The following is a 19,028-nucleotide window of genomic DNA, read 5'->3' as shown; positions in this document are numbered from 1 at the left end:
GTGAGTGCATTTTATGCTCCATCTCACCCTTGCCTTCTTTTCAAGATGTGAGTGCATTTTATGCTCCATCTCACACTTGCTTTCATTTCTAGATGTGAGTGCATTTTATGCTCCGTCTCACATTAGTCACGATTTTTTTTTTTTTTGCACAAGAATCTCAGGGTTTCACTGCCTGATCCATGAATTCATTGATCGTGGTCTCTATATGCCTAACACAGCAAGTTCTAGAATAATCAACCCATGTTTGACAGAAACTTATGTGAAATCAATCAAACCCTTATGCATCTTGCCTATTGATCAATGAAAATCATGAGGTACCATATGCAGCCAAGAAAGATCCCGTTAGTCATGCTTGCATCCTATCTTATCTATTCAGCTTAAGCACATGATTCCTGATAAGTTGAAATCGTTCAAGGATAAGTTTTCGGGAGCAGAAATTTTAAGAAGGTAAGGTATCCCAAATTTCCATCAGATTTCCCTAATCCCCCCACACTTAAGTTATACATTGTCCCCAATGTATGTGATTACGCATAAAGTAGAAGGATTTGGGGGTACTTCCCTGTTTGTCTTGTTGGGTTCTTGCGAAACACAAAAACCAAAACCAAACAAAATAACAAATTAACTAAACATAATGGGTTGCCTCCCAGAAGCGCAATTGTTTAACGTCGTTATGCTCGACGTCCTCCTTTGCTACTTTAACTCTCGTGGTTGCAGCTTTCGGTGTGCTCCCCTTCCATCCATCATGGGCGGGTTCAAATTTTGAATAGGGGCCTTGGTATTCAATTGTGCGTTCGACTCTAACTCCTCATTCATATCTTTTTCAAAATTTTTCTGCACAGTTGGATCAAATGTGTCAACCGAATAGATCGAATGGTCTTCAATTGGGTACTTCATAGCTTCAAAAATATTAAATTTAACAGTCTCTCCATCACATTTGATGGAGAGGGAACCCTCATCCACATCTATTTTGGTCTTGGCCGTTTTCATGAATGGCCGACCTAATAGAAGTGGGGCTGAACTCGTGGCTATGTCTTCTTCCATCTTCAGGATGTAAAAATCAGCTGGAAAGATCAAATCGTTAACCTGCACTAATACATCATCAACAACCCCTTCTAGGTATGCATTAGAATGATCAGCCAATTGAATAACAACTCTAGTCTCTTTTAATGGACCTAGTCTCAATGCACAGTAAATCGAGTATGGCATGGCATTAATAGATGCACATAAGTCCAACATGGCACGCTCGATTCGTTTATTGCCAATCACACAGGGTAGGGTAAACATACCTGGATCAGGACGCTTTTCTAGCAGGGTCCTCTTGATCACGGCTGAAACGTTCGCTCCAACTCTTACCTTAATGGGGCTTTTGTTTGAGTCCTGTACCTCCTCTTCTTCTTGTCTTTTTTCCGCCTTCCTTGGTGAGGTGGGTTCTAACTACAATTCCTTCCCGCTTCTCAGCACCACTGCACTTACATTTTCCTTGGTGTTGACTACCGTTTCTAATGGTAGTTTCCCGGAGCTCTGCGCCTCCAACTTACTAATGGAAGTGGCAAGTTGGCTGATTTGGTTCCCCAAATTCTGAATGCTTGCTCTTGTTTCCTGTTGAAATTGCTGAGTATTAGTAGCTAGAGCCTTAACTATATCTTCTAATGACGTACCTGAATTCGGGGGTTGGCCTTGCGCTGTGATGGGTGTTGAAAACTGGGGCTGTTGACTGAAAAAATGGGGCTGATATTGCTGCTGTCCTCCTGGGTTTCCGTAGCTTAGATTTGGATGATCTCTCCACTCGGGATGGTAATAATTGGAGTAGGGATCATTCTTTCGTTGGGGCTGCCTTCGGAATCCTCCTACGACATTTACTTGCTGCATTGATCCATCTTGTAATGATGGACACATGTCCGTATGATGACCATGGATCGAACAAATACCACACACCCTAGCAGTTTGTAATTGTCCTGCAGCTAGTTGCCTAACCAAAGCAGTTAAGTCAGAAATCTGATTTTCTAAATTTACATGGCTTACCTCATTTGCATGCCTAATGGGACCATCTGTCCTTGCACCGAACTGCTGTGAATTTTTGGCCATATTGGAAATTAATTCCCTTGCTGCTTCGGGTGTCTTGTTCACTAGAGCTCCTCCACTGGCTGCATCGACCATACTTCTATCCATGGGCTGAAGCCCTTCATAGAAGTATTGGATTAACAATTATTCAGGAATTTGGTGGTGGGGACAACTAGCAACAAGTTGCTTAAACCTTTCCCAATATACATATAATGTCTCACCACCAAACTGCCGAACTCCACATATTTCTATTCTTATATTCGCAGCCTGGGATGCAGGAAAATATTTATCTAAAAATATCCTATTCATTTCATCCCATGTGCGTACAGAACCGGGAGGGAGAATATACAACCAATCCTTTGCTTTATCTCTTAAAGTAAATGGAAAGGCTATGAGTTTTACTTAGTCCCCGGTCATACCATGGGGTTTCATGCTTGAACAGACGACATGAAATTCCTTTAGATGTTTGTGAGGGTCCTCACCTGGGAAACCATGAAACAGAGGTAATAATTGAATCAAACAATATTTGAGTTCAAAGGCTACCTCAAGAGTGGGGTACGTAATGCATAAAGGCTGTTGGTTCATAATTGGTGCAGCCAACTCCCTTAATGTCCTCTCTCTGTCAGCCATTCTTTCTACTTCTTCGAAGATGGAAAAATAACAAGTGGGTAGATCGATATCTGAGTTCACCCTTTTAGGTGAACGATCCTTCATTTGCTTCGCCTCCTTCCTTAAACGACGAGTGCTCCTCTCAATTTTGGGGTTGTACTGAAGTTCACCTCGTTGAGAAGCACGAGTCATAAACAAGAAAATTAACAAAAGAAGGTAACAGTTAAGAAATTAACGTTGCTCCTCGACAACGGCGCCAAAATTTTTGCGGGTTTGTCAAAGCCCTCAAAATTAGTACTAGTCCCACAATAAGATATTTGCAGTAAAAGTGGTACAAGGTCGAATCCCATAGGGAGCAAATCAGTAACCTCTTAGCCGAATGGATACTATAATGGAGTGGGGAAATTTAATAACTAGAATTAAAAGAATAAGAAAGCACTTAAACAAACAAGAGAAAAACCAGTCTTACCGAATTCTGGTTCAAGGGTTCAGGTTGAATTGATTGGCCATCGATCCTAGGTACAATTCAGCAATCTTGCAATTCAAGCATTTAACCATAGATTTACTAGGATAGCCATAATAAACCTTGTGTTTTCCTAATTCAGTTGACCAAACCTGGCATTCGACCAACACTTATCACCACTTAAATAGGTACGATAGCGTTCCATGTTAAACAATGATAGCATTAGGATTTGTGAAAATAGTTAAACCAAAATAACAATAATTGAGATAGCTGCAATTATTGAATTTTGTTCCATCGATTCCTTTAGGTTGAACCATGATAAAACGTTGGTCAAAGGCTGTCATGAACAATTGACCCAAAAAGATATCAACCTAATTGCTACTTGTACTATTATTTGTGACAATTACGGATCACCAAAATCATGGATAGTAATAGGAAAATCAACATTAATTCAGTTGTCAAACTAATTAACATCAATGTCCAATAAAAATATGCACAAGAATCAATGAATAGTTGAATTAGAAAGCAAGAAAATAAAGTAACTACAGAACTTCACAATGACACGATCGAACCTCCCCCTTGAACCAGAAAAAGAAGCTTAGCTACTCATGATCTGCGCAATCTCCATGCTTTTCTTCTCCATAGCCGAACTACCTTCTTGAGCTTCTTGGCCTCTTGATGATCTATTGGATCTTGGATTGAGTGATTCTAGAGCTGGTTCGCCCCCCTCTTTATATAGCCAAATGAGAGGGCTGTTTTCCAATTCCTTCTAGGAGATCATCTTATCTTTAGGGAGTCTTGATCTTATCTTCTTTGAACTAATCCTATCCTATCTCTTATCTAATCCCCAACCTTCTTATCCTTATAGATTACATTCAAAGTTTAGATCTAATAAGACTCTCTCCCTCTTGGGAGATAAATTCGAATTAGGACTGTAGACTCTTGTATCCGAGTTGGGCTTCTCTGCTACTTGGGTTGCTTCCAGGTTCTTCTACTAATTGGACTTCAGCTATTAAATGGGCCTGGATGCGACATTGCTCCGAATTCGAGCCTGGTTTCGTACTCGATGTGACCGAACCAGTCAATGCCCAAAACATTAAAGTTGTGGGCCTTTCATTCTTCTTTCTAATGCTTCTTGAATTGCCCAATTCGGAGTCTGGAATTGTGAGTTAGGCCCAAATCACTGACTATCGCCTAAATTGTACAAAATCGCCCGAATTGGCATGTTTCCTTCCAATTGCCTTCTTTATTGCCGTGAATCGAAATACAAGAGTAATGAGTGAATTTAAGTGTTAAAATAATGAAAAAAGATGAAAATTAGGGGACAAAAAAAGGGTTCTTTTCGGTCTCATCAAGAAGTTACCAATAAATTGGTTTCTATAACATAAGATTCGAAATTACTTTTCTTGGATTCCAGGTAGGTAGGACAGTACCTTTTTGATATGTGGCTCATTGTGACACTAGCAAATGCACTAGCCGTTCAAGTAATAAAGTAGTGAGTGAAGTATCGTTCCCATGAGGATTTAGGAAACAATTACTAATACTAAATTGAGCACTTCTTATCTGACCAACAAATAAATCAAAACTTTAATGAAAGTTAAAAAAAATCCTAAATTAAAATCTATCTAATCATTGGCCCAATTGCCTTCAAATCAGGTTAGATGAGTAAGCAGTAAATGTCAATCTCAGAATTCAGCAATCTATCAATTTGGATCATTCGAATAAATCATGATTGATCCTTGGTTTGGTGAAACCCCAAGGTCATGAACAGCCTCGCTCAAGCGCATGTTCATCCTATGCATGAGTGACAGTTCTTCTATCTCTAGCAAGAATCTAATCCCCATGCATGCATTTCTTCAAACATTTCTAAGGCATCAATTCAAATCTGAATTGATCACCAACTGAATTGTGCAAGTTATCTCTAACCTTGCACTGAATTCAGTTCTTGAATAGTAGATCTGAATTCCTAGAGTCTCTCTCAAGCACTCTAGGAATTCCAAGCTGTAGATTAATTCGCCCAATCTGAAAATTGCAGATCTGAATTCTCTTTCAAGCAATTCAGATCTTGCAATCTCAGATCTGAGAATTCAGATCTGAGTTTTGAAGGTTAATTGGCCGAATTACTCTACAATCACACCCTTATTCAAGAAACTTCAAGTACAATACATGACCATTTGAATGAATCAAAAAGAATTAGATTACTGAACTGAAATTTTACAAGCTGAAATACATCAAGGAAGAATGGAAACAAGGAGAAAGAAGAAATAAAATATAACTAAGAAACTGAATTCAAATCAAAAGAGAATGAAATACAAATGATTTATTACAAAAGATCTTTGAATCACAAACCCTCAATTTTTTTTGGTGTGAGTGCATCTTATGCTCCATCTCACACTGGTCACTTACTTGAGGTAGGACTCATGTTCTGAGCTGCGAGTTTTACTATTCAGCTCAAAAATAGCGGAGTCAATTTGGGCTTTTGAACCTCAAGAATCAGCACTTCAGATGTGCACCAGCTCTCTTGACCATTAACCATAAAATCAAGGGCTTCCATACACATGAAGATAGTTAGGGCTAGTCATGCTGAAAAGCATATTCAACTCCCCTTTTCTCTTGCATATATCAAATTGGGTCATTCACAAGAATAAAAACTTAACAAGTACATCAGTCTCCCTCAACTCATTGAATTCCTTCTTAAAAAAAATCATCAAATAAATAGTAATGAACTTGAGGGGTTCCAGTCTTTTTTGGTTATGTCATTGCCTGCATATGTGTGTTGGGGTGAATGAGGTGCATGGTTTCAGCCCCCATACCCTAGCCTCGGGCTCACTCCCCCACACTTAAGATGAACATTGTTTATGGAGCCCCCAGCTGCTGCATCTAAGATGGTCTTGTTTGAATCGGTCAGACCATTATAAAATGTTTGCACCTGTAGCCAAATCGGAAGGCCATGGTGAGGAACTCTCCTTAACAGCTCCTTCTATCGTTCCCATGACTCATATAAAGATTCCCCCTCTTGATGGAAAAAAGTAGTGATGTCATTCCTCATTTTAGCAGTTTTAGAAGGGGAAAATATTTAGAGAGAAAACGGCTGGCCATTTCGTCCCATGTGGCTATAGATCCTGCCGGTAATGAGTTCAACCAAGCTTTGGCTTTATCCTTCAAAGAAAATGGGAATAACCTCAGCCGGATGGCATCATCACTTACCCCATTGTGTTTGAAGGTGTCACAGATTTCCAAGAAGTTAGCAATATGGGCTTTGGGATCCTCATGGGCCATACCACAAAACTGAACCCTATTTTGTATCATTTGGATTATGGCCGGTTTAATTTCAAAGTTATTGGCAGCAATAGTTGGCCTGATAATGCTGGAGACAGTCCCGGTGAGGGTGGGCTTGGCATAATCCATCATAGTTCTTTGTTTAGCCATTTCTTGTGCTTCTTGTCTGACTTGCCTAGCAGCTCTCAAACGGACACGGAGAGTCCGTTCAATCTCCGGGTCGTAAAGGATCTCTTCCAGTTCAGGTCTGCTTGTCATAAACTGTTAAGGTCAAAGCAATAAAAATGCCAATATTCACAAAAGAAAATAAATAACTAATCCTATCACACTGAAAATGTAAAGTGAATTATTGGAATACAAACCTACATCCTAAAATAAATAAATGCAGCTAACTAAAAGCAGATCAACATCTTATTCAATATACAGAATTCAATAGCAATTTACAAACAGGTCTGAATTCAGTAATCTCTGAGTAGAACAACAGTTTACAAATTCCTCTTCTTTATATTGCTGAAATCAGGGATGGGATTTAATTACACAGATCTAAACTGCTGAGAGCTGAAATCTCAGTAGCTATTGAGAACAGTAATATACAGTTCTGAAATCTTAGCAGCTACTGAGGACAGCCAAATGCGGATCAGCAGTGATTGTGTTCAGGTCTGAGTTTCAATATTGGAAGGCTACTAAATATCATATCTGAGCCCATTGTTTTGATCAGCAATGAAACATGCTGTATACAGATCTGCACAAAACCGAAATCAATCAGTTAGTAAAAAGATCTGAAATCAGACCTGTATTCACCATGGTGTGGCTGCTGGGATCTGATTTTCTTTTTCTTTTCTTTTGAAATGAAATAGAACACAAAGCAGTAATGCAACTATACTACTGACAAAATCTCCCTTTTTTTTTTTTTTTTTAGGAAGAAAACTAAAACAAAATACAGCAATGCAACCAAAATCTTTTTGGATGAGTGCAGGTCTGATTGATGAATGCAATTCAGATCTAAACTCATTTTGAGATTTATTTATTTATTTATTTATTTTATTTTATTATTATTTTTTTAAACCAAAAGAAGAAGAGAAATTTGATTTGCATAAGCTACATTAAAACTGAAACTAAGGATGGAACAATCAAGTATCAAGAGAAGAAACATGGCTCCATCAATGTAGCCCTCGATGGAGTATACACTTATTGGAATGTAGTACACACGGCTGCACACACCCATTCAGATCTGCTAGACTTTCTATTCATGCACAGCTGAAATCAGAGCTATCTAACTTGAAAAAAAAATTCAAAGATCGGCCCAGGACAATTCACAATGCCAATTTAGTAATGTTAATTGTAATACAAACCTATTCAAAACCTGCCCTGGTTCAGTCTTGCTGTAGCAGGTCTGCTATAGTAGCCCTGTTATAGGTCTGAAATCTAATAGAAAAATGGTGTGGAAGTGCCACTTTTGCATGAAATCTCTTGAGGCATAAAAAATTCTCAGATTAAATATACTTTTCTTCAACCAAATCAGCTCAGATAGATTGGAGTACAAGTTATTTAATACAGCAAAGTATGCCCTGTATCCTGCTCTGTTCACAACCCAAGTTCAGATCTAGGTGATTGCAGATCCGAATTTCTTCAACCATGACTATCCAATTGTTTTTGGGAGATAGCAGATTTTTTGTAGGGTGTATTGGGGTGAAGATAACCCCCAATTACCCTTTGAATTTATATTAGTTCAGGTCTGAGTTCAAGGGAACTCAGATCTGAACTGTTGCAAATCTGCTACAGCAGAATTCAGATCTGAACTCAGATCTGAGTTCTGATCCGAATCCTTGGTTTCCATTCTTTTGGTTATATGGTTCTTTCTCTCTCTTTTTTTTTTCACTATCTAAATATATATTTTTTTTCTTTTTGTAATGAAAGAAAAGAATAATAAAGGGCTGAGAACAGATTTTTTTTTTTTTTTTTCTGAGTATTGCAGTTCTGCTATAGCAGAGTTCAGGTCTGAACTCAAGTCTGAGTTCGGATCTGAAATCTCAATTGCCTTACCTTCAGTTATTTCTACCAAATTGTTTTTGGAGAATAGCAGATGATGTGTTGCTCATTGTGACACTAGCAAGTGCACTAGCCGTTCAAGTAATAAAGTAGTGAGTGAAGTATCGTTCCCACGAGGATTTAGGAAACAATTACCAATACTAAATTAAGCACTTCTTATCTGATCAACAAATAAATCAAAACTCTAATGAAAGTTAAGAAATCCTAAATTAAAATCTATCTAAATCATTGGCCCAATTGCTTTCAATTCAGGTTAGAAGAGTAAGCAGTAAATGTCAATCTCAGAATTCAGCAATCTATCAATTTGGATCATTCGAATGAATCATGATTGAGCCTTGGTTTGGTGAAACCCCAAGGTCATGAACAGCCTCTCTCAAGCGCATGTCCATCCTATGCATGAGTGATGGTTCTTCTATCTCTAGCAAGAATCTAATCCCCATGCATGCATTTCTTCAAACACTTCTAAGGCATCAATTCAAATCTGAATTGATCACCAACTGAATTATGCAAGTTATCTCTAACCTTGCACTCAATTCAGTTCTTGAATAGTAGATCTGAATTCCTAGAGTCTCTCTTAAGCACTCTAGGAATTCCAAGCTGTAGATTAATTCGCCCAATCTGAAAATTGCAGATCTGAATTCTCTTTCAAGCAATTCAGATCTTGCAATCTCAGATCTGAGAATGGGGTGTATTACACCCCTCATGAACCTTCTAGAGTGCTCCCTCCTTCTCTTCAAGAAACTTCTAGGAGTTGCCGCCCCTAGCTCCCTTTGGGCTGCTATTTGGGTTAAAACTTAACTTGCTTTTGAGCTCAAGTGGGCTACACTCTAGGCTGTTATTTGGGCTAAAAATGGGCTGGGCCAAAATTTCCTTCTTGCTAGGCTTCTTCCCTTGGATTTTCCAAAGAGTTTCACATGCTCTTCTTGGGCCGAATGAAATTCTCTTGCTCTCATGGCTGGGCCGGGCTGAACTTGATAAATTTTGGGCTTTCTTTTCTTGCTTTTGCCTTCTTTTTGTTGATTTGGCTCCCCCTGAATTCTTTCTTGCAATCAAGCTAAAATAGGGCAAAATCTAATTGAACCATCATAAAATTTAATGCAAAAACCTCATAAAATATAGATAAATTGTAGGTTCATCAAATACCCCCACACTTAAGCTTTTGCTTGTCCTCAAGCAAAGACATCAGCCATAAACTTAACATTCCCCCCTTCTGTTCTCACCATTTACCTGGTGAACTTTTTAAGATAGAAATGCATTGAGTAGTCGGGGAACTTTTTTAAGTGCTCAACTCTTATTCTTGTAAATTACCAATTAAGATATGTATCAGATCCAAGGAAAGGAGAATATGAATTTCATCATAGTCTAGCCTTCACTCCTAATTCATATATAAATCAGCTCCTTAATTGTCAAGGTTAATAATCAAATTTCACTAAGTTTCACATCTGTAACTAAATCTCAATGAGAGTTCAACTTTAGAGTGCCCCTTTGAACCTCGGTTGTCACCACAATTACTTATTTCTAAGGGTGAGTGCATCTTATGCACCATCTCACCCTTTTTTTTTTTTCTTTTTTCTTTTTTTTTTTTTTTTCTTGTGTGAGTGCATTTTATGCTCCATCTCACACACTTTTCTCTCTTTTTTTTTTTTTTTTTTTTTTTGGTGTGAGTGCATCTTATGCTCCATCTCACACTGGTCACTTGCTTGAGGTAGGTAAATAGGACTCATGTTCTAAGCTACTAGTTTTACTATTCAGCTCAGAATAGCGGAGTCAATTTGGGCTTTTGAACCTTCTTTGCAATTATTGAACCTCAAGAATCAACACTTCAGATGTGCACTAGCTTTCTTGACCATTAACCATGAAATCAAGGGCTTCCATACACATGAAGATAGTTAGGGCTAGTCATGCTGAAAAGCATATTCAGCTCCCCTTTTCTCATGCATAAATCAAATTGGGTCATTCACAAGAATAAAAACTTAACAAGTACATCAGTCTCCCTCAACTCATTGAATTCCTTCTTAAAAAAAATCATCAAATAAATAGTAATGAACTTGAGGGGTTCCAGTCTTTTTTGGTTATGTCATTGCCTGCATATGTGTGTTGGGGTGAATGAGGTGCATGGTTTCAGCCCCCATACCCTAGCCTCGGGCTCACTCCCCCACACTTAAGATGAACATTGTCCTCAATGTTCGTAGTGTTAGGGGATCACACTTGTTAGAGCAAACTGAAGAAAAGAAAATGATGAACTGAGTCCTTAAAGAATTGCACCATAAAATGACATTTCTCCCAATTTAACACAAGATGTGTTTCTTTACATCTAGTAAGCACCTGTTCCAGATTATTCAAACATGCATCAAATGAAGAGCCAAAAACTGAAAAATCATCCATGAAGATCTCAATAAATTTTTCAACCATATCAGAAAATATAGACATCATACATCGCTGAAAGGTTGCTGGGGCATTGCATAACCCAAAGGGCATCCTTCGGTATGCAAAGGTTCCATATGGGCAAGTAAAAGTGGTCTTTTCTTGATCTTCTGGTGCAATTGGTATTTGGTTATACCCTGAATATCCATCCAAGAAACAATAATACTCATGCCCGGCTAGCCTCTCCAACATTTGATCCATAAATGGGAGAGGGAAATGGTCCTTCCGGGTGGCTTCATTTAATTTTCTATAGTCAATACACACACGCCATCCGGTAACGGTTCTAGTAGGGATGAGTTCATTTTTCTCATTTGGAACAACAGTCGTACCCCCTGTTTTGGGCACAACTTGCACAGGGCTTACCCAAGAACTATTAGAAATAGGATAATTGATCCCAGCATCTAACAACTTAATTATTTCAGCCTTTACCACTTCTTTCATGTTGGGATTCAGGCGCCTTTGGGGCTGAACGAAAGGCTTGCTGTCCTCTTCCATCAAAATTCTGTGAGTGCAGATTGATGGATTAATGCCTTTGATATCTTCTACCTTCCAAGCTATAGCATTTTTGTGTTCCCGCAGCACTCTTAATAATTTTTCTCTTTGTAAGGGATTCAGCGCTGCGGAAATTATCACGGGGAGATCTGATGGTTCCTCAAGGAAAGCATACTCTAAATGGGATGGTAATTGCTTCAGTTCAAGGGTGGGGGGTTCTTGGGGTGATGGCTTACCTGATGGTCCGGGCAATTTGCCTAAGTTCTCTAATTTAAGAAACCCCTTTCCCTTGAATTGAGGCTTATCGTTCAGGTATGCTATCATGAGGTTTATTTTTTTCATTTTCTGCTTCTTCAAGTTCTCCCTGCTGGAGGTAGAGTTCAAGAGGATCAGTTATTCTACTTACCTGGAAGCATTCATCAATTGTCAATTCAATGGCATCAATCATAAAACAAGAATCATCACTAGAGGGTGCATGTTTCATAGCATCAGACATTTTAAAAATTATCTCCTCATCTTGTATCCTAAGGCTGAGTTGTCCTTGTTGGACATCAATCATTGCTTTCCCGGTAGCCAGGAAAGGTCTCCCTAGGATAAGCGGGACCTCCACATCTTCTTGCATGTCTAACACAATGAAATCAACTGGAAAAATGAATTTGTCAACTTTAACTAACACATCTTCTATGATCCCCCTAGGATGTCTAATGGATCTATCAGCCAATTGTAATGCCACTCTAGTGGGTTGGGGTTCATTCAACCCCAATTTCTTGAAGATAGAATATGGCATTAAATTGATGCTAGCTCCCAGGTCACATAAAGCTTTTTCAATTTTTAAACTGCCAATGGTACAAGGAATAGTGAAACTCCTTGGATCTTTGAGTTTCTGAGGCAGCTTGTTCAGAAGGATAGCAGAACATTCCTCATTTAATGCAACTGTAGCCACATCTCCCAGTTTCCTTTTGTTTGCCAATAATTCCTTCAAAAACCTTGCATAGTGTGGCATCTGGGCTAAAGCATCAGCAAAAGGAATATTAATATGTAAACTTTTAAATATTTCAAGAAACTTACCAAATTCCTTCTCCAATTTTTATTGCTTCAGCCTGTTAGGGAATGGAACTTGTGGTTGTTGGTGCATCCCTTGTTGTGCTTCTGGTTGTTCCGTCTTCTGTTGTCTGGTCCCAAGGCTTGTTTCTGCCTTGGGTTCAGCCCAATTCTTCTTTTCTACCTCAGGCAACTCTTTTCCACTTCTTAAGGTAATAGCTTGCACCTGCTCTCGTGGATTCACTTCAGTGTTGCTTGGAAGAGTTCCCGGCAGTCTGGAAGAGATTAATTGTGCCAATTGCCCCACTTGGTTTTTCAGATTTTTGATTGAGGCTTCCTGGTTCTGGAACCTAGTTTCTGCACCTGCTATAAATTTTGTCATCAGTTCCTCCAAATTGGATTTTGGTTCAGGCTGATGATAAGTCTGGTGGAACGGCTTGGAAATATGCTGATTTGGCAAGGACTGGTTTGAATGTCCCCTCCATCCTGGATGAAAAGTATGGTGACTCTGGTAACCCTGCTGTCTTGACGAATTGCTAACATAGTCAACTTGTTCAGTAGATGGTCTGAACTGATTGCCAACTTGGCAGTCTGTACTGATGTGGCCTCCCCCACACAATTCACAATTAAGAGGCTGCACATGCATGGCAGCTATCTGCATTTCATCTATTTTTTTACTGAGTGCTCCTATTTGTGCAGCTAGTGCTGTATAAGTGTCAACATTATGCAAGCCTTGCTGCTTCCTAGTTTGAGTCCTTTCCGAATGCCATTGAAAGTTGTTGGCAGCCATTTCCTCAATAAGTGCATGGGCAACCTCAGGAGTTTTATTATTTATGGATCCTCCGGCTGCAGCATCTAATATGGTCTTATTTGAGTCAGTAAGACCATTATAGAAAGTCTGCACTTGCAGCCAAATGGGGAGGCCATGGTGAGGAACTCTCCTTAACAACTCCTTGTATCATTCCCATGACTCATATAAAGATTCCCCCTCTTGCTGAAAAAAAGTAGTGATGTCATTCCTCATTTTAGCAGTTTTAGAAGGGGTTAAATATTTAGAGAGAAAACGGCTGGCCATTTCGTCCCATGTGGCTATAGATCCTGCCGGTAATGAGTTCAACCAAGCTTTGGCTTTACCCTTCAAAGAAAATGGGAATAACCTCAGCCGGATGGCATCATCACTTACCCCATTGTGTTTGAAGGTGTCACAGATTTCCAAGAAGTTAGCAATATGGGCATTGGGATCCTCATGGGCCATACCACAAAACTGAACCGTATTTTGTATCATTTGGATTATGGCCGGTTTAATTTCGAAGTTATTGGCAGCAATAGTTGGCCTGATAATGCTGGAGACAGTCCCGGTGAGGGTAGGCTTGGCATAATCCATCATAATTCTTTGTTCAGCCATTTCTTGTGCTTCTTGTCTGACTTGCTTAGCAGCTCTCAAACAGACACGGAGAGTCCGTTCAATCTCCGGGTCGTAAAGGATCTCTTCCAGTTCAGGTCTGCTTGTCATAAACTGTTAAAGTCAAAGCAATAAAAATGCCAATATTCACAAAAGAAAATAAATAACTAATCCTATCACACTGAAAATGTAAAGTGAAGTATTGGAATACAAAACCTACATCCTATCATGAATAAATGAAGCCGATTATACTAAAAGCAGATTTAAACCAATCATCTTATTCAAGGTTCCTTTATCTACATCCATCGATTGCAACATCTGAATTCAGACCCAATTTAGATCTGAGTTCAGATCTAAAAGTCTTTGGTATTGTTAGTCTAGAGAAATTAACAAATAATAATTCAGATCTGAGCTGTATATCTCATACACACTCATTGGTATACACTACAATATACATCCATTAAGGTTGGAATCAAATCTGTGATGCTTTAGGGCTGAAATCAGATCTGATCTGAAAAAATAATTTAAAAGGATCTGAAAAAAAAAAAAAAAAAAAACCAGTCCTGAGTTAGGCTTGGGTTAAAGATTTTAAACTCTACAATTGAAGCTCAAACCTGTATAGCTGATGCATATCAAACACTTGCTAAGACCTGAAAATTGGGTCTGCAATGTTTGGTATTGCAAGCTATTCGGTCCATACAACTTTTGTAGAAATCTGAAATCAGGTCTGCTAACTGTTGCACTATAGCAGCCCTGCTACAGATCTGAATGCTAATAGAAATACTTGGAAAGTGCTAATTTTTCTTAAGTATCTGAGGCATAACAATTATTCAATCCAAACATACACCTCCTTAGCTAATGTAGCTCGGTTACAAGTGGGTAAAGCCAAGAATTCATTCCACCTAGAATTCATAGTATGCTCTGTATCAGTTCAGTCCTCACATCATATCAACTGCATTTCAGATTTGAATTTCTCTCATTCCTTGCTATCCATTCACCCTTGAGGCAGGTTGGATGTATCATAGGGTGGATTGGGGTAGTCATGGCACCCAATTCACCTCAAACTTGCATCGGTTCAGATCTGAGTTCAGAGGAATTCAGATCTGAACTGAGCAGATCTGTAACAGCAGAATTCAGATCTGAACTCAAGTCTGAGTTTGGATCTGAATTCTCAATTGCCTTACCTTCAGTTATTGCTACCAAATTGTTTTTGGGGAATAGCAGAAGTGCCCTAGGGTGAATTGGGGTGGTGATGACACCCAATTCCCCTCAAAATTTCATCAGTTCAGGTCTGAGTTCAGAGGAACTCAGATCTGAACTGTTGCAGATCTGCAATAGCAGAATTCAGATCTGAACTCAGATCTGAGTTCTGATCCGAATTCTCAATTGCTCCACTGGTTGTTCAAAAGATCTCCCCCTTTTTTTTTTCATTTGTTTTTTTTTTTATTGAAAGAAAAGAATAATAAAATCTGAAACACAAGCAATTCTTTTCGGCTGAGTGCTGCAGATCTGAAATCTGATGATCTGAGTGCCGAATGCAACTCAGATCTGCAACACTCATGTTTTTTGTGAAAATTATTTTTTTTCTTTTTTTTTTCTTTTTGAAGGGAACAACATCAAGATTGAATAGAAATCAAATATGCCTTTATTAAAATGAAACTGAAACCAGAAAAAAAGAGTAATCTACTTAAGAAAGAAGAAACATAACTACATGAGTACAGCAGTTGCAGTCAAAGCTGAAATGAAAAAGTTAGCAAATTAACCCAACTATGAATGCAATGCTGAATGATACCAGATTAAGAATGCTCAATGTTTCCTAATATTGCTTCTCTAAAACCCCGGCAACGGCGCCAAAAACTTGATGTGTTGCTCATTGTGACACTAGCAAGTGCACTAGCCGTTCAAGTAATAAAGTAGTGAGTGAAGTATCGTTCCCATGAGGATTTAGGAAACAATTACCAATACTAAATTAAGCACTTCTTATCTGATCAACAAATAAATCAAAACTCTAATGAAAGCTAAGAAATCCTAAATTAAAATTTATCTAAATCATTGGCCCAATTGCCTTCAATTCAGGTTAGAAGAGTAAGCAGTAAATGTCAATCTCAGAATTCAGAAATCTATCAATTTGGATCATTCGAATGAATCATGATTGAGCCTTGGTTTGGTGAAACCCCAAGGTCATGAACAGCCTCTCTCAAGCGCATGTCCATCCTATGCATGAGTGATGGTTCTTCTATCTCTAGCAAAAATCTAATCCCCATGCATGCATTTCTTCAAACACTTCTAAGGCATCAATTCAAATCTGAATTGATCACCAACTGAATTGTGCAAGTTATCTCTAACCTTGCACTCAATTCAGTTCTTGAATAGTAGATCTGAATTCCTAGAGTCTCTCTCAAGCACTCTAGGAATTCCAAGCTGTAGATTAATTCGCCCAATCTGAAAATTGCAGATCTAAATTCTCTTTCAAGCAATTCAGATCTTGCAATCTCAGATCTGAGAATTCAGATCTGAGTTTTGAAGGTTAGTTGGCCGAATTACTCTACAATCACACCCTTATTCAAGAAACTTCAAGTACAATACATGACCATTTGAATGAATCAAAAAGAATTAGATTGCTGAACTGAAATTTTACAAACTGAAATACATCAAGGAAGAATGGAAACAAGGAGAAAGAAGAAAGAAAATATAACTAAGAAACTGAATTCAAATCAAAAGAGAATGAAACTACAAATGATTTATTACAAAAGATCTTTGAATCACAAACCCTCAATTCGAACTCACCTTCTTCTTCTAGCTTGCTTGTCTTGAACTTCCTTCAGCCCTTCTTCTTCTTCTTCCTTGCGCCTAGCCTTCTTCTCTTCTCTTCTCTCAAGGTGGCCGAACCTCTAAGAGTGGGAGAGCCTTCCTCTCAAGCAATTGAACAACTTTCTCCCCTCCTAGAGGCCTCCTTATATAGTTTTTCAAAGGGGCTCTTGCCCCTTCTTGAAGCCTCTAGAATGGGGTGTATTACACCCCTCATGAACCTTCTAGAGTGCTCCCTCCTTCTCTTCAAGAAACTTCTAGGAGTTGCCGCCCCTAGCTCCCTTTGGGCTGCTATTTGGGCTACAACTTAGCTTGCTTTTGAGCTCATGTGGGCTACACTCTAGGCTGTTATTTGGGCTAAAAATGGGCTGGGCCGAAATTTCCTTCTTGCTAGGCTTCTTCCCTTGGATTTTCCAAAGAGTTTCCCTTGCTCTTCTTGGGCCGAATGAAATTCTCTTGCTCTCATGGCTGGGCCGGGCTGAACTTGATAAATTTTGGGCTTTCTTTTCTTGCTTTTGCCTTCTTTTTGTTGATTTGGCTCCCCCTGAAATCTTTCTTGCAATCAAGATAAAATAGGGCAAAATCTAATTAAACCAGCATAAAATTTCATGCAAAAACCTCATAAAATATAGATAAATTGTAGGTTCATCAGCAGAAGTGCCCTAGGATGAATTGGGGTGTTTATGACACCCAATTCCCCTCAAAATTGCATCAGTTCAGGTCTGAGTTCAGAGGAACTCAGATCTGTAATAGCAGAACTCAGATCTGAACTCAAATCTGAATTCTGATCCGAATTCTCAATTGCTCCTCTTGTTGTTCAAAAGATCTCTTTCCTTTTTTTTTCATTTTATATATATATTTTTTTTCTTTTTGTAATGGAAAAAGAAATAAAAGTCTGAAACACAAGCAATTCTTTTCGGCTGAGTGCTGCATATTTGAAATCTGCTGATCTGAGTGCCGAATGCAACTCAGATCTGCAACACTCATGTTTATGTGAATTTTTTTTTCTTTTTCTTTTCTTTTTGAAGGGAACAACACCAAGATTGAATAGAAATCAAATATGTCTTTATTAAAATGAAACTGAAACCAGAAAAAGAAAGTAATCTACTTAAGAAAGAAGAAACATAACTACAGTAGTACAGCAGTTGCAGTCCAAGCTGAAATGAAAAAGTTAGCAAATTAACCCAACTATGAATGCAATGCTAAATGAGATCAGATTAAGAATGCTCAATGTTTCCTAATATTGCTTCTATAAATCCCCGGCAACGGCGCAAAAAACTTGATATGTGGCTCATTGTGACACTAGCAAATGCACTAGCCGTTCAAGTAATAAAGTAGTGAGTGAAGTATCGTTCCCACGAGGATTTAGGAAACAATTACCAATACTAAATTGAGCACTTCTTATCTGACCAACAAATAAATCAAAACTTTAATGAAAGCTAAAAGAAATCCTAAATAAATATCTATCTAATCATTGGCCCGATTGCCTTCAAATCAGGTTAGAAGAGTAAGCAGTAAATGTCAATCTCAGAATTCAGCAATCTATCAATTTGGATCATTCGAATAAATCATGATTGAGCCTTGGTTTGGTGAAACCCCAAGGTCATGAACAGCCTCTCTCAAGCGCATGTTCATCCTATGCATGAGTGACGGTTCTTCTATCTCTAGCAAGAATCTAATCCCCATGCATGCATTTCTTCAAACACTTCTAAAGCATCAATTCAAATCTGAATTGATCACCAACTGAATTGTGCAAGTTATCTCTAACCTTGCACTCAATTCAGTTCTTGAATAGTAGATCTGAATTCCTAGAGTCTCTCTCAAGCACTCTAGGAATTCCAAGCTGTAGATTAATTCAGCCAATCTGAAAATTGCAGATCTGAATTCTCTTTCAAGCAATTCAGATCTTGCAATCTCAGATCTGAGAATTCAGATCTGAGTTTTGAAGGTTAGTTGGCCGAATTACTCTACAATAACACCCTTATTCAAGAAACTTCAAGTACAATTCATGACCATTTGAATGAATAAAAAAGAATTAGATTGCTGAACTGAAATTTTACAAGCTGAAATACATCAAGGAAGAATGGAAACAAGGAGAAAGAAGAAAGAAAATATAACTAAGAAACTGAATTCAAATCAAAAGAGAATGAAACTACAAATGATTTATTACAAAAGATCTTTGAATCACAAACCCTCAATTCGAACTCACCTTCTTCTTCTAGCTTGCTTGTCTTGAACTTCCTTCAGCCCTTCTTCTTCTTCTTCCTTGCACCTAGCCTTCTTCTCTTCTCTTCTCTCAAGGTGGCCGAACCTCTAAGAGTGGGAGAGCCTTCCTCTCAAGAAATTGAACAACTCTCTCCCCTCCTAGAGGCCTCCTTATATAGTTTTTCAAGGGGGCTC

At 38.5% G+C, this 19,028-nt stretch overlaps 2 non-coding genes across 2 annotated transcripts; both read left to right on the top strand.

Annotated features, from left to right (window-relative positions):
• The first annotated feature begins 6,078 nt into the window (after positions 1 to 6,078).
• LOC148861056 (small nucleolar RNA R71) lies at positions 6,079 to 6,185 on the top strand. Its single transcript, XR_016095264.1, has one exon. It is a non-coding gene; the product is annotated as a small nucleolar RNA R71 (small nucleolar RNA).
• Positions 6,186 to 13,338: 7,153 nt separating this feature from the next.
• On the top strand, positions 13,339 to 13,445 carry LOC148861055 (small nucleolar RNA R71). The gene has a single exon (XR_016095180.1). It is a non-coding gene; the product is annotated as a small nucleolar RNA R71 (small nucleolar RNA).
• The last annotated feature ends 5,583 nt before the right edge of the window (positions 13,446 to 19,028 follow it).

Source organism: Nelumbo lutea, chromosome 4 (genome assembly GCF_056320005.1).
Source record: "Nelumbo lutea isolate HS-2025 chromosome 4, American lotus-T2T, whole genome shotgun sequence".
NCBI classification, from domain to species: domain Eukaryota; kingdom Viridiplantae; phylum Streptophyta; class Magnoliopsida; order Proteales; family Nelumbonaceae; genus Nelumbo; species Nelumbo lutea.
Note: the sequence above shows the minus strand (reverse complement) of the source record. Positions and strands in the feature narration are given on the sequence as shown.